The 16715-nt window shown below is 43.2% G+C and overlaps 1 long non-coding RNA gene across 1 annotated transcript; it reads right to left on the minus strand.

The window, feature by feature from the left end:
* Window positions 1–9004: 9004 nt before the first annotated feature.
* LOC111842638 (uncharacterized) lies at window positions 9005–15909 on the minus strand. The gene is made up of 3 exons (XR_002837962.2): window positions 15825–15909; window positions 10589–10670; window positions 9005–9292 (listed from the first exon to the last, which is right to left on the minus strand). It is a non-coding gene; the product is annotated as an uncharacterized lncRNA (long non-coding RNA).
* Window positions 15910–16715: the final 806 nt, after the last annotated feature.

Consider the following 16715-nt stretch of genomic DNA (forward strand, 5'->3'; position numbering starts at 1 on the left):
TTTATTTTTATTTTAGCATTCTTAACTAAGTATTACAAAACTTATAATATATAAGTTGTACATCAACATCACCGTTTCTTCAGTCCCCATGGATATAAACTCTCGTGTTTCGATGCAGAACGGCATTCGTCAAACTGATTTTCAGCTTCAATACCGAAGGTAACTTTCAGGTTGAAAATCAAATTCTGAGACCAAAATAGTAGCATTTCATGTGTTTTTCTGGTGCCTTTTTGTGCTGCACATGGTTTAGCTGTATGCATTTTCAGCACAAAGGAAAATCTCTTCACCTGCTCTTCCCTGTAAGAAGATTAGTGATCACAAAGTAGATACATGAATATTGGACTCTATCACATAAAACTGCAAAATAGAATTACATAAAGCCCAAAAATGTGCCTGTTAAAAATATGTGCCTTTTGTGTGTTTATTCTAGAGAAACTTTTCATTTTTATACAAAAATAAAAGCATACGCACAGAGGTAAATTGTGGAAGCGGCAAAGACCAGCAATTTGTTTATTCACAGCACATTTAGTTAATGCACATTCGCGCAATTCCTTGCAAGTGTACAATTACACTATAAATACATTAAGTTGCAGATTATGAAATGTTTTCCAATGGACTTCTTATTTCACATGACTTAATATAAAAAAAAATCTAGTATTTACAGGAGCGGAAAAAATTAAGAGACCACAGCACAATTTTTTGTTTCACTCATTTCTCAATTTATGGTTGTGCATCTATGACTAATATACATATTTTTTTTGCAAAATGCAGCCTGTCTTTTCCCTGTTCCTCATTAATTAAGGGCTCCTTCCTTGCCCTTTGGGACTTCAGTCTAGGAACCTAATATATACTGTCCTAGCAGTGCACTTCACACCTGCACTTAATGTTTCTCATTCCTTTTGAAGGTGTTGAACTTGATGTCATCCTACAATTCATGAGAAGCTGTCAGATAAGTTGATGGTCATCTCTGGGATTAGAAAGTCACTTCCCCCTTTACCTGACTGGTTTCTGGTCATTCCCAGTGTCTCCTGCTTCACCTTATTCTTGGTTACTGCTGTCTTGAACCTGGAAGCAACTTGCTGCTCAGTGTAGCCTTCTGCCAGAAGAACCAGGATTAAACCAGGATTTTAAAATGCAGATTTGCTTTAATAACATAGAGTGGTCTCTAATTTTTTTTGTATGCTTTGCCCTGAGAAAAATCTCCAGTGTTATTGTTTCTACTGTTTCTTCGTTAGAAAGTAGATTTTGGCAAGTCGAGTTTTAAGACATGCCAGCTATTTGCAGGGAAAATCCAAGGACTCACACATCTGAACATATATATGTATCCTCAACCTTGACAAAGTGATATGCAGAACTGTGGAATCATCCGCATTACTTTTGACACCACATGTTAGAAAATATGATAAACAACAATTGCCTGCATGGAAGTTTGGCATGAGGTCGTGACAGTCTTAGAAAAAATGACAAACTACCAAGAGATCTCTTAAATGATTCAAATAAGTTACAATCTATAATATATACTATATACTGTATATTATATACCTATATGTATTATAAAAGTCAAATACCTTTTTCATATGTTTTGTAGGTCACATACATAAAGAAAGACTGAAGAATGAATCTAAGCACCCAAAGGACATTATAAAGGGGCCACCCCCCAACTGCACTGCCAGATAAATCAGGGGGTGGGCAATATTTAATTGAAAAACATTTCTATAACCCCACACATGCCATCAAACATCCTGGTAAATAAGGGATATGGATCTTATATTATAATACAGATCCATCTCCAGCAACAGAGATGAGCATAATTCATTGAGTAGGAATTTCTGGAAAATGTGACCCACGACCTTTGAATCACCTCTGAGGTGCTTAACTAGAAGCCCAGCCCTTGATCCGTCACTCCATGGCGCCAACTGCAAGGCTGAGTTATTTTTTTTCTGACTGGGATTCAAACCCAGGCCACGGTGTCGTGAATGCCGCAAACCTGGCCACTTTGCCGGCTGAGAGAACGGACATCAGGGATAGCACAGTGCTTAATAAGCTAGGTGTGAACACAGAGCCGTAGCTCCAGAAGGTGCCATTCGGATGTAAGGTTCACAGGGGTGAAAATGTATTACCAGCACCAACATTCGGGTCAAATTCGAGATAAGCGGCTAGAACATGTTCTACCACCCAGGGTGATTAATTATAGCAGATAAAAAGCTAAGCACTGTCCACGATGGCTACAAAGAGCCAGAGTTGACCAGATATATCGATCAATTAACCATTTTTTCATGGGATTTTCTCTGAAATATAAATATTAATTTCTGAGTGTTTTGCTTACACACTGAGTGTTACAGTTATGCAGTAAATAAAAGCATAGAGAATAAAGCCAGGTGGTATTTTATGTAGAAAAAAACTCTTTCCAGCATTATGTATTTTGTTATACTAGAAGTGTTTTGCTTATTGCCAAACTGGATAAAATCTCCATTTTCCTAATGAATAGACGGAAAGCTTCTTCGGGATTTTCCTGGCAGTTACTTGAAGGCCAATACTGCTTCGTCTGTTGGATCTCCAGCCCCTTCTCAGTGAGCTCTGAAGTGAGTACAGAAGTAAAGCTGTAAAACTAGTCTCCCTTCCTCTCTCCAGCTGTCCGCGTCTCTGCCCACAGCCACTCCCTGTCCGCGCCTCTTCTGCTGCGAGGTGGACGGTGGCAGAGCTACGCTGGTGGATTAACTGGGACCGTGCCCAAACTCAGAGGCACCCAGGGCCACGTGGAAAGACAAGGTCATCCCAACTACAGTAACTCCAGCTACTATTATCGTGGTGAGAAAAATTAAAAAAATAAAAACTAACTTGGTGAAAAGTCAGTAAAATAAACAAAAAAGCCGCAGAATAAGGTTTTGAAAAACAGAGATAAAGCTTTTGGTTATATATCCACCAGGAAGTGATTAGATCCATCTGACCTTCTGTATTCGTGAAAACCTGGGAGGAAATATGCCCAAAAAAGCAGTAATTATGCATCTAGGGGCATCGTCCCGACCTCCAGGCGGAGCCTGTAACTCCCAGCAGATGTATATGTGGGACAGGCAGTAATATTAATATAACATTATTATATTATAATATGGTTTCATTTTAATATTAATATTACATGTAGTACAGTGCTTGGCTCACCTTTGGATCTCAGTGCCAGCCTTTGATTTATGCGAAGCTAGCTAAGCTATACAGCTGATATCGCTTTTTGTCCTATATACTTGTATGTATTTTCATTTCAGTGTCCATTCATCTCTTTTCCATAGCTACTTATCTAACACAGGGTCAAAGAGTGCCTGGACTATGTCCCAGCACTGGAGACAAGGCCAGAGGGCCGTACACTGTTCCTTTGTCATACATACACATAGTTTTAGAATTTTAACAATTTCATTTGCATGTTTTCTGTTAGGGGGCTGTATGGTGGTGTAATGGTCCAAGTCTCCACCCTGGGTCCATGTGTGTGGAGTCTGCATGTTCGCCCTTGTCATCGTGGGGTTTCTTCCGGGTACTCCGGTGTCCCCCCACAGTCCAAAGACATGCTGAGGTTAATAGGAGTTCCCAAATTGCCCATAGGTATGAGTATGTGACTGTGCCCTGCGATGGGTTGCCGCCCCACCCTGGGTTATTCCCTGCCTTGCACCTGTAGCCTCCAGAATAGGCTCTGGACCCCCCGTGACCCTGAATAGGATAAGTGATTACAGAAAATGAATGGATGGATGGATGGATGGATGCATGCTTTCTGCTAACTTCTTTCACTATGTGACTTGTGCCTGGATAAATACAAACTCACAATGGTAGGAGACTAATTCCAATTAAGAGACTTTTAATTATTTAGTCGATTATTGCTTCCCAGACTGTAAAAAAATAATAATAACTGCTAAATAATCCGAGTCTGCATCTGACACCTCACGGATCGTTGGGCACGTCTGGCTCATTTCCATGGGAACCTGCAGCTCGCACCCGAGCGACGGGCCACAACGTCCCCGGTTCGCGTGTCGTGCCTGCAGCGCCGTGACACGGGTGCGAGGCGCGGCTCACACGTGACTCGCCGCTTACATGCGGCAGAATAAGCTGAGGAGCTTTTCTGGGGAACAAGGCTGCCGCTGGCATCACTCCAACGTAGCTTGTGCCCGCCCGTCTCGAGTGGCAGCACGGGCAGCGATTCAGACAGCGTGTGCCCAGCTGGCATCTGTAACCAGCGCGATCATAAACGCATATAAAGGGCGTAAAGGGCGCAATCGGGCTACGCCCCTCACCCGCGCCACAGCAGAGTGAGTGATCTGACAGAGCTACTCTCCGTACCTTCATGTGTAAACGTGCCATGCTGTGTAGGTACAGGGAGATGGCCAGACTGCTCAGGGAGAGCTGGGCTCCTACATTTTTTCGTTCTTCTTGAGCAACGAGTGACCCCGTCTGAGAGGGTAAATATACTGTTATGGTTTTGTTTTAGCAATAAAACGTGATTCTTCTAGATCAACAGCTTCTCACCAGGGCAATTCTTGGATTTTTTTAGGGTGGGGGGAGCATAAGAGGGGCCATAATTGATACAGAAATGCGAATCGTATCATTAGCCAATGATATAATTTAAATCGGTGAATGACAGGATGGGGGACCTCTGGGAGCCAATCAGCTTTCAGCTGGGGCCAGTGCCCCAGTGGCCCCGCCCCTTTATATGTCTCTGCTTCTCACTCAACTTCAGCTCTTAACTGTTTAATTGAAGTAATTATCAGGGAAATTAGTCACTTGACTGGGTGTTTTATCCCTTTAGGTGAAGCCACCTGCCCAACACCCTGGTCACCTGACTTGTGAGTGACCATCACAGAGGAGACACTGTCAGCCTTGGTGGCTCACGACATAATTCCAAAATCCAGACGGTGCAGGCAGGAAAAATGCTGGGGAAAATAATTACGGGAGCGGCGCTGCGATGTGACGCCCATCCTAACGGAGAAAAGTGAAGAGGTGCCACAAAACATCCACGCATTTGCGCGGGTCTAGCTAGTGACACTGTTACTCTGTCATGTGTCCTGTGACACCTGAATTAAATAGCACCTGTCACGAGCGTAAAAGGAGATGAGGCCTCATTTTCAAAAATGACGCAGACCCATCTGATATTTATTGAAGAATTGGCAAGTGTTATTAACTTCTGTTCTGAAACAAAAGGCAGGCAATGCCTGTCATTATTCACAGTCCCGCACTACACTACGTTTTGTCCTATTAATTTAATCTAAGGGGTGACTAATGGTGCTGCCATTTTCCTGCTCTTCATGTGACTACAGGGACATTTGTCTTAAGATCTCTTAATCACGCTCCCACATTATGCCCGGTAGAATTCCCACAGCCAGTACATTCTGAAGTGACCATTCACAGTTATTTTTAGCACTTTTGAAACATAAACACATCATTTTTAATTAGAAGAAATATGCAGACGTTACTGAAGAAAAAAGCAAATATTTTATCTATTGTCTCAGTTTTCTTAGTAATTATCTCCATGGATAGACTACTGTTGTCTACTTTTGTAGACTTTATTCACTTCTCTCAGTTTAGGGCTTTAGAAACTCATTAAATTATATCCTAGATCTCTATACAAGGTATTTAAACAATATAAATAATAAGGTAAATGACGGAAATTCTCCCTTCCTTTCCTCGTGAGTAGTTGTCTCTGAGTTCCTCCACCAAAGCCCCTAATGATTATGCAGCGTGAGTTGTGCCTGTATCCTGGAGTTGGGGCACCGTGGATTCAGCTTGTAATTACCTCAGAGCATGTGAATGTTTTCCAAGCCTGAGCTGCTTTCTGCCAGTTCTGCTCGTGGAGTCAAGGGACCACTAGGCAGACGTGCCATCGCACCATTGTTTTGCCATCGATTCCGGCGCGGCGCAGTGCTCGACTCCCAGCAGCAGGGCGGCGACCTGCGTGCTGGAACGGCTGACAGTCCAGTGGTGCTGTTCCAGCCGCTCGTCAGGGGGTGGGTGTGGGGGTTGGACACAGCAAGACGGGGATGAGCAGAGAGTCAGCACACGGTCAATGGTGAGAGATGGCCTCAGGGAAGGTCAGCCCCTGGACCACACACAACAGCTCCGACAGTCAAAGACATGCCAATGACCTCCTGACCGCAGCTGGACCTGGGAGCAAATGCTTGAGGCCAGATCGCACAGTAATATCCCCCCATGAACATAAGGTGGAGGGGAAAACGTGACAGATTCTGCAAACCCTCTCCCCCTCTCTCTCTCCCTCTCTCTCTCTCCCTCACTCTCTCTATCTCTGTCTCCAAGGAAAAATAAACCACCAGCGCACATGAAAATCCGTCAACACTCTGGAGTGAAGCGTTCCGCCAGCACAACGACTAACATATAAGATTATCACGATCCACATGACTCAGGAGGGCTTTAATACATTCATAGAAAGTTTCTGCTCTCCAACAAGCTCATCAGAACCCCAAATGAAGAAAGTGCACATCTAAGTGTATGTCTATTATCATAATTGTAAGTTATTACAGCCACATTCAAAGGCGTATATCAATTCCTCCTGTTCTTAGCTAATTGTGCCTTTTTTTTTTACATGACATGTAATTAAGATTTATTTAATACCGTCTCTTGAAGCGTGATGTAATTACATTAACAGATGAGCCCTCTGGCAGGCTGTAGATGTAAATAAGTGGTCCTAGTCCCCGCACATCAGACAGGCCATCTAATCTGTTCATCTCTGATGGCACGCTTGCCTCTCCTCGCTTAATCAATACACAGCTTAACTAAAAGAGTACTTCAAGTAACAGGCTAGAAATTATTAGCGGCGATCTTGCACAAATAACTTTTCGGTTTAATGTCCGCTGTGACAGCGGTAGAGGGAATTTGGGGGATTCCTCACCCCTTGCGCCCCTCCCTCCACACCCCCCCCATGCCCCACCCTTCCAGCCGATTAGTAGTCAGACTCATGTCGTAGCGTGTTGCTGATTTAAGCGGCTCTCTCTCGTTATGTGGACACAGCGCTTTCCGTCTCCCCGGTGATTTCAAACCCCTAGCTCGTGGTGGGATGTCACAGCGAAAATGGGCTATAATGAATCAGGGCTGGAGTGTGTCTGAAACGCTCCGGAACATCCTCCACAATCTCGCGTTCCTCCCTCTTTTCTTCGACGCCTGTCTGTTTCTGTTTCCGTTTCCACAGACCCACAAGGGTCCTCTGCCAGACAAAAGCCTCACCCTCAAGTGCCTCGCTCCGGCGCCACGACAACGGCATTTAACGGAACTCTAATTTGAGCAAATAGATGAAGTGAAGTCCTCCATCTCGCCGTTTGTGTCTTTAGCTGGAACGCAGAAACCATTGCAAGCCTCTGAACTTCCCCTGAAATAAATTAGCCTTTAGAGTCAGTGAAGCTCTTTAAGGGACGGAGCTCATTTGCCCACCAAAGTTCCAGCGGCAATTTCATCCGGTTTATTAAGTGGGACTAAACGCATAGCTGTGTGTGTCTTAGGAAACCTCTGTGTTCACCTGCAAATGTTTTGAAGGAAAGCTGCATAATCTGAATAATTGCAAAGCTTTGTCTTAAATTGAAGTATTTAAATTTCATAATTTCATAAATTTCATAGCCCCTTAGCTAGTCACATGGATGAATGATGCCTAAAAACAAACGGCAACACTTTACTTGAAACAGTCTACATAAGGGTGACATGTAACCGTCATAAGAATGACATGACATATGTCATGCACATTAATGACACATTATTGATGTTTATGACTGTTGTCATAATGTGTCATTCAGTTCCAAAAACCGAATGACACATTATGACAACAGTGATGTTTATGACAACAGTCAAAAACATCAATAATGTGTCATTAATGTGCATGACATGTGTCATGTCATTCTTATGACGGTTACATGTCACCATTATGTAGACTGCTTCAAGTAAAGTGTTACCAAACAAACTACTGAATAAATTGTTTCTCTATGCTGATATGCCATAGGTTGTTTACTGCTAATGGCAGAACTGGATTGGTGTCCTTTAGCCAATCACAGCAGAGAATGGGGAGAGTGCCATGCACAATTCATGCAAAGGAATTGCCGTCAGAGATTTCCATCTGTTTGGTCTGCAGGTGTGCCAGCAGCAGCCCCGAATGCCACGACAGCAAACAAAACAGAATTTACAGGCAGGTGGAAACAAACAGCAAACAGAACAGAATTTACAGGCTGGTGGAAACAAACAGCAAACAGAACAGAATTTACAGGCTGGTGGAATCCTGGTCTTCAATCTTATAATAATGGCAGCCATCGTTTTCATCTTGATCTGTCCTTGGCTGTGCCTTTGAGGTAAACACATACATATGATTAAATGCACTTTGTTTGTGGTTGACATATAAGAAATTACCGACATTATTTGGTATTTATGCTGCTTTTAATTGTATCATTGACGCTCTGTTTTATTCAAGAATGAATACAGAGCAAATGAAACTAGATATTAATAACTGCTTGAGTATTTAGTGCAGATTTACTTTAATGTCAAAACCATATATATGGACAGACAGAAAGACAGACAGATAGATAGATAGATAGATAGATAGATAGATAGGTATAAATGTATAGATAGATAGATAGGTATAGATGTATAGATAGATAGATAGATAGACAGACAGATAGATAGCTAGATAGGTATAGATAGACAGGCAGATAGATAGATAGATAGATAGGTATAGATGTATAGATATATAGGTATAGATAGATAGATAGATAGATAGGTATAGATGTATAGATAGTATCCTTACAAGACGGCACCACAGCTTGCATTCCATATTAAATACAGTACATGTAAATATAAATATATATGTGTATGTGTGTGTGTCTATTGCTAAAATGTAGTGAAAGTTTTATTTGTTAGTTTATCATTACATTTTTCATGGCACTGTTTCATACTGAATTTGGAACACTGACAACAAGGCCATCTTTCAATTTAGAGATGTGTCAAAATACAAATCAGGTTTTCTTTACGGCCTGGGAGAGACTGGAGTGGTAATGCTCTTTATTTCCAACAAATCCAGTTTTAACAAACAAAGCCAGAGGATAACATCAATAAACAGGAATAGAGATTAGATAGGGTTTGCACAGGAAAAAAAAATCAAATGAAAATGTGGAGGGGAAGGGGGTGTTTTCAGATAGACATGCAGAGGCAAACTGAATGGAGCTTGTCGGAGTCCTTGGGACAGACAGATGAATCCAAAATGTCAGCACCAAATCGTAGTCCAATGTCATCATCACGTCACGGAAGGAAAACCCAGAAAATCCTCAGAAATCTGAAAAAAAATTACCCAAAAACAAGAGAGATGAACCAAGGTAAACTATAAACTGGGCAGGATCCATAAAACCCTACCTCAGCAAAGATCCTTCAAAGGCAATCATGAACATCATGCATACATTCATATGCTGTGTGTTTTGTCCTTCTTTCGAATAGAGAAACATATCAATAATTCATGTATGAAACCCAACAATTGGAAAGATCATTAATAACTGTGATGGCAGTTACTCTCCCCATGGCTAATTTATGATGTACGGCAGTGGCTATAACATATCTTAACTCAAAATAAAATATGTGATTATTATCAGCAACAAATGAAAGCTCAAAAGCAGGAAAACATGACGATAGCAATATTTTGCATCCATCCATCTTCTGACCACTTATCTGGGACAGGATAATGGGGGGGGGGTTGGAGCCTATCCCAGGCAGCTCAGCATACAAGACAGGGGAAAGACCCTGGATGGGATGCCATTGCAGCACAAGGCACTCATACTCACACATGATGGCCAATTGAGAGACACCAGTGACTGTATATCTTTGGCCTACGCGAAAAGGTCCACGTTACTAGAGGAGGTCGGACCAACCAATCAGATGTCTTGCTTCCAATGCTTCTAGTTGCCTGGACCCACCTCTTCTATAGTCTGATTGGTTGTCTCTCTGACCCAATCATTTTTCCTTCTGTCCTCAGAACATTTTTCGTAAGTAAAACTCCCAGCAGCACAGTAAAAACATGCAAATTACACACACGGGTGCTTTGTAAATACCATTGTCCTATTTCGTTACTATTTATTAAGTATTTTTACTTTTCCTGTTTCGATGTTATTGTCGAAGTGGTAATTGGTTCTACACTGTCACAGTATAATTTGATTTATGAATTTCTGCTTGCCCAGCTGGTTGACAAGACATATCTTTTAGTTTTCATGGTTTTGATCTTAATGAAAACTGGAAAACACTGCGATGATGAAATGGAAATGAAATGTTTTTCAAAAAGTAAGTCAATAAAATAAATAAATGACACGTGCCGGAGTCACGTTTGTTTTGCACATGAACTGAAAGCCACTTCACATCTACCAGAGCAGATTTCAGAGACAGCCTTACATATTTAAACTGCAAATCGCTATTTAAACCTGGGTACAGGATGTTCCCAACAGGAGACATAATGCATACTATTAGCAAGCCATTGCATATCATCCGACAGCAGCGCAGTGAGGGTCAAAGAAATTCTGGCTTGTCCGCTGAGTTGAAAGGGCAGTAAAGGAAAAACGATACAGAGAGGAAAAAAAACTTGCTTTACCGTAAGAGGAGGGGAGAAATGAGTCCGTCAGCAAAAGCGGCAAGTCCGGGGCACACAGGTGTAACTGGGCTAGAGGAATATGCTAAGAAAAGATATACAGTGAAAAGTGTTAATGAATGGGTATTGGAAACAGGGCATGAGCGCAGCACTGAAATGTGTACTCTGGTGTGATTAATGACTCCTAGCATCCCATAATAGGTACCACTGGGACTGCAGAAATGTAACCCTGAAAGGAAAGATGAAGCCACCATTTACAGCAGGTTCAAAAGTAGGTCTGCAAATCTACATAAGCCGGGTCCGGCGCGTCACTGTCCTTATTTTCTCGCGTAAAGGAGGCCGTCCCGTTTGGCGGAACGTAACCGCGCCCTCGGAAATCACCCTTCTGTCACCTCGCTGCCTCACCCCCGTCGGGCATCCATGCCCGCGGAAGCTGCTCGCAGCTGACTGAAATATACCGGTCTGTACCATGGGAATTAAATAAAGGAAACTAAATATAAAACTAGAAATCTTAAACTTTAAAAAAAACTCCATAAAACTGAATTGTCTGCTTTGTCTCCCCCCCCACCCCCGTTCATTCATGAAAGATTAATCCAAGTAATAAGTCATAATTTTATCACTATAATATGACATGCATTTGCAAGATTAATATTAATTAATCAAAATACAAATACAAAATGGTGTTGTTTTTTTTTTACAGGATTTATTAATATTATTTAGCTTACAATTTATCTTGCCAAATTCCAAAAGTTCCACCAAATAGTATAACTTGCATTAAGAAAGTACACTTTTTGGCCATCTGGTGTCTGTGGGCACTATTGATCCTAGGCTGAATATTCTCATGGATGTTAAAATGTTAAAAGAGACACGGCACATCTTAGCAGTCCATTTCTTTCAAGCAGACCAGACACAGAGGCTGTAATCAGTGATTAACAGGAGGGCCCCCCTCTTGAGAGTCTGCTCTGGGTGTTTAAATGAAAGAGTAATTGATTTGAGATCATTAAAGACTAACTGATTTGAGATCACATATACCAAAGATCAGCTACCCGTTCCTCTGTGATTCACGCGATTTGCAATTTGCCAAAATGTGGCCGAAAAAAACAGCATCTGACAGGAAATAGCCGGATGTGGACTATGCAGAATGTCACTTATTGCACGGTGTTTAGATCCAAGCCAGACCTGAAACACGTGTGCAAAGTCACTGAACGCACTGATTTCGGGACATACATTTGCAATGAAGCCGCAATGCACACAGAGGCTAATAAATTATTCATACCTCTTTTTTGTTGAACACATTCCTTGCTGCTGCTGGTGTCCTGGAGTCCTATTACAGTCCATTTGACTTTAAAACAACTTTCACTCTGGATGTGTGTGCGGATGACGGCCAGGTTATGCGGAAACACAATACCTCCACCGTCTTCTGCTAAGTATTAATCCATCTTCACACTCCCATTGTGCTTATTCCAAACATCCACTACGAGGTATTAATCTTAGTCCAGTGCATATGCATGCAAGCAAAGTTGCGCAGGAACAGATTAACTGTAAGAAAAATACTGTAACACATGGGTCTCGGCTATTTTAGGGTTTGCACAGGGAAAATGCAGGAGGTGCATCTATGTCGGTTATGTATTCTGTATTGTAGCGTTTGAGTTATTTTCTTTATATTATTAAAAATACAAAAAAAAAAATCTCAATAACTTGCATTCTGCTTTACTGATTTTTTACAAAAATGTCTTGTTTCGCACGCATATGAATGCATAACTGGACTATGTAATTTGTCATTACTTTTGGGATGAAGGATTTGAGGGCAGGTATTTTTGATGAAACAAAAGGGTTTTATTGGAATTAAACAAAACAAACAAAGACTGGAAAGAAACCGGACCGCAAATGATCAAAACAAGGGGACTTCAACCAGGAAGGATACAGGCTGACAAGAGGAGCGATGCCAATGACTGGACTTGAGAAGACAAGACAAAAAGGTACTTATGTACAAAGACTAACGAGAGGAAACAAGCATCAGGCGTGGCTCATTGGGGCCACGTGAGGGAGGAGACAGGAGGGTTAGGCAGGCAGAACATAACAGCAGCACCCCCCACCCCTCTGGGCACAACAAATGTACAGGGCAGGGGACCAAAGGGACCGAACAACAGGGTGGACACATAGGGTCAAGGACAGATGAGACACAAGACAGGATAGGGTGAGGTACCCGGGACAAGGTACATGGGATAGACACCACAAAAGAGCAGAGGGACAGAGTCACCAGACAGGATGGGACAGCGCAAACAGCACAAGGGACACAGAACAGGCAGGTACTGGACCAGTGACCAACAGGACCACCAGGGCTGAGTCAGGATTTCTGGAGGCAAATGGGGGCAGCTGGGACACCTGGGGGTAAGACGCCATCATTCCCGCTACCCTTCCTGAATTTCAGGAAGTAGGATTCAAGGCCAGGCATTTTTGATAAACCGGAAAGGTTTTATTGAAATAAACAAGCAAGACCATCACACAAAACCATACAGATACAGGATAGGACCAAGCACAAGGGACAACAGACCAGGAATCCAAGGGACAAAAACCAGATCTCAATGTGGACCAGAGGCAGAAGAGACAGAAGCAGAGACAGACAGACCATACCACCCCATAATAGAGCAGACAAGAAGGGGAACAGAGACAAGGACAAAAACACTGGCAGGAACAAGAGGGGACACAGACCACAGCAAAACGGAGGAAAGGTTGGGTAGCAGGGCAAAATGGACAGGTATGGACAAATGGGAGGCAGAAGCAAAGAACACAGGCCGAGGCCAGACAGCAACATGAAAGGAATCCAGGACAGGGGATCAGGGGAGAACAGACGGAGTGGGGAACATCCGGGAAGTCCTCCTGACCCTGGGGATCATGGCGGCAAACAGGGCACGCGGACCCTCCTGGGGTCATTCACCAGTGAGGCAGATCACAGGACGCGAGAGAGCCTCAGAGGGCCAGCGGGGCTGGAGGGCATTGAGGGGACTCCAGGGCAGGAATGGAAGGGTGCTGTGGGTTCTTCACTCTGGGTCACAGCAGGCAAGTCAGCTGGATGGGCAAGGTTGGGCAGATGGGAGCCTGGGAGGCCGGCATGCCTGGTGTGCCCACATCGCCCGCTCCGGGAGATGGAGACTCAGCCAACCCCTCTCTTAGGCTTCAACCGACACCGGTGACTGCCCTAGGACCTAGAACCAGGTTGGCAGAAGCCTCGGGCTGAGGTGGAGACCCAGAGTGGGGTTCAGGGCAAGGTCCAGAGGGTCCCACTTCAAGACCTCCGGAGGTCTGGAAGCAATGAGGGACTTGGGCATCGGACTGGCAGTGACTGGGGAGTCGGGCGATTGACGGGCGACGACCGGCAAGGGATGACAATACCAGGGCAATGACAGAAGATGAGGCGGGCACCAGCGGGGCATCAGGAGACTGGGCTGGAGCCGGTGGGACAGAAGGAGACGGGGTGAGGCTGAGATACCTGGAGGCGGGTAAGACGCCATCCTTCCCGCTACCCTTCCTGAATTTCAGGAAGTAGGATTCAAGGCCAGACATTTTTGATAAACCGGAAGGGTTTTATTGAAATAAAATGAAACAAACAGAGACTGGAAAGAAACAGGAATGCAAGGGATCAAACTGAGAAGACTACAACTAGGTAGGACATGGGCTGACAAGAGGAGCGACACTAATGAACGGACTGAGGAAGACGAGACAAAAAGGTACTTATATACAAAGACTAATAGGGGCAATAAGCATCAGGCGCGACTCATGAGGGCCACGTGAGGGAGGAGACAGAGGGTTAGGGTTAGGGTTAGGTGGGCAGAACGTAACAGATTTTTACTGGTGTTTAGATATTTTTATTTTTATTGTTAGTGAAAAGGTAAAAAAAAAATATTTTCAATCTGGGGAAAAAGGGGAAAATACAGAAAGCAAATGTAAGAAAAAATGTAAAATTAAGTAACACATTGACATCCACAGCCTTGTGTAAAAAATATGTGCACCCAGAAGCTTGATATTCAGCCAGATACTGTGCTTTTAAGGGAATCCTTAAAAGAGCAGTCAGGCTTTGGACGTGATGCCACACTGATCATTTTTGATTTACTGTATCGAGACTACACGAAGACAAAAGACTCTGATCTAAATCCATCTCTCAAATCTTGTCAGCATCCATTCAATCACAAATGTGCCCCCGTATAATGTATCAGTGTTTACCTCCCTGACAAAGCATTCCGCGTTTACGCACACTTTTCGTAGCACTGACAGGAAGCGAGCTGAGCTGTCTGGACTCAGAAACATTCCTCTCAGCCCAAGTCTTATGGTACATAGGGCAGCAATCTGAATATTGTACCTGAAGGCAAAGACAAATTATCAAAATTGCATGGCTTATCATAGAAAAAAATGTTAGCGGAAAGGGAAAAAAATAATAATATCAAAATTGAACAGTTGCATCCTTCTCCCAGGCTGGTTCTCAGTAGTGGCCTGTTTACAGTGCGGAGTCTACGTCTATCTAGGTTAGGTAATAATAAATAATTAGTCATTTGCCGGGTATGTTTACTGTTATTGCATGCATGCCTTTACAACTGCACTTTTTTTGGCCAAGGGACCATTTCTTTAATCCCTCTGACTTCACTGGCTTTTCTTCTGTGTTGGCACACAGAAACCTAAAGTGTCTTTCTGCTTCATTTTGTGCAAGGTCTTCTTCAATGTGAAGATCCTCGTCTGCCAATAATGGAAAAAGGGCTCTGTCTGCAGCTGTGAGGTAGGAGCCCAAGTCTGCCAAACCAGGCAGAGATAGTAGCGTCCCGGCAGTGAGGGGGACACAGGAGACATTTCTGGGCGATGACAATAGGGCTGAATGACCAGGCAGCTATCGGCTCTGGGCACGCCCCATAGTGACCCGTGCTCCTATGTGCAGTCCGTTCTCTAATTACTTTTAAGAAAATATAACGGCCTGATAGGTGTAACGCCACTCCCTCGATAAAGGAACATTCCAGCCCTTCAGGTGTCCTGTCTCCGGCTGTCAGATGGAGTCTATCAAGTTCAGCAACAGGGTATGTGGACAAGAGGCCAGCCAAGGACCTTCAGGAGCTCATGGGACCTTGCCTATACATGTATGTTTAGGTTACTGATACATTTTTGCTAAGAGAGTTCATGTTAAAATTTGCTCAATTACACTACTCGACACTACTTTTTTGGAGAAATTCAGATATGGTGCTTTACGCAAGGTTACCTCAGCAAGGGAACCCCTCCTGGGACGTAAACCAGCTACCTTCAGGAGTTCAGGTCCTTAGCTGCCAGAGTTCCTCTTAGTCAACCTGCCGGAAAAAAAAATGATAGGAATGCACTGAGAATCAGACCATCTGACTTCACCAGGACTGAAGGGTTAGAAATCAAAGTCGAGTCTGTTTTCAGTCGAATGAGCTTCCCCTCCGGGAATCCCTCTGGGTCCTCAAAAAAAAAAAGTGACTCAAAACTCATTTCTCTAAACTGCACTACACTGAAACCCTGAGACATATCTAAATAAGTGCAAACTTAGAGATAAACATGCTGTCCTTTTTTTTTAACCGATGGCATCATTCGCTGGCTCAACAGACGATTTTTAGATAAAGAATTGTGGGCTAGAACATTCCCTCAAAAGTTTACTTAGACCCTTAGAAAAGGTACAGGAATATATTTACTACAACTGTCATGGCAACAAGTTATGCTTTAATATTGCAGTGCTGGGGAGCTGGCTGCTGTGTGGTCTAACGCCACCAACTGATACCTCATTTGTATACCCCATCTGCTTCTTGTGTTGTTATTGGTATATTAATTACTGTTTTTTCCTGCTGGTTGAGTTGTATAGCTGTATACTGTATAGTTGTATATAGTTGTATAGTATACTTTCCCGTTGTACTTTCTGTTTGGTGTTTAGTTTGGTGTTGCATATCACGCGGTCCTTTTCAGCAATGTCAATTTAAGAACAATTTGATCATTTGTTTATCTGCATTTCCTGTTCGTGCAACGCTACGATGTTCATTTATTGTTGCAGTAACGAATGATCAAGGAATGTCACATTTAAAATGAGAGATTTAGGCTAATACCGTACACGTAGCGACCGTACACGCGTTTTTAATGAGCG

The sequence above is a fragment of the Paramormyrops kingsleyae genome, chromosome 12 (genome assembly GCF_048594095.1).
Source record: "Paramormyrops kingsleyae isolate MSU_618 chromosome 12, PKINGS_0.4, whole genome shotgun sequence".
NCBI classification, from domain to species: Eukaryota; Metazoa; Chordata; class Actinopteri; order Osteoglossiformes; family Mormyridae; genus Paramormyrops; species Paramormyrops kingsleyae.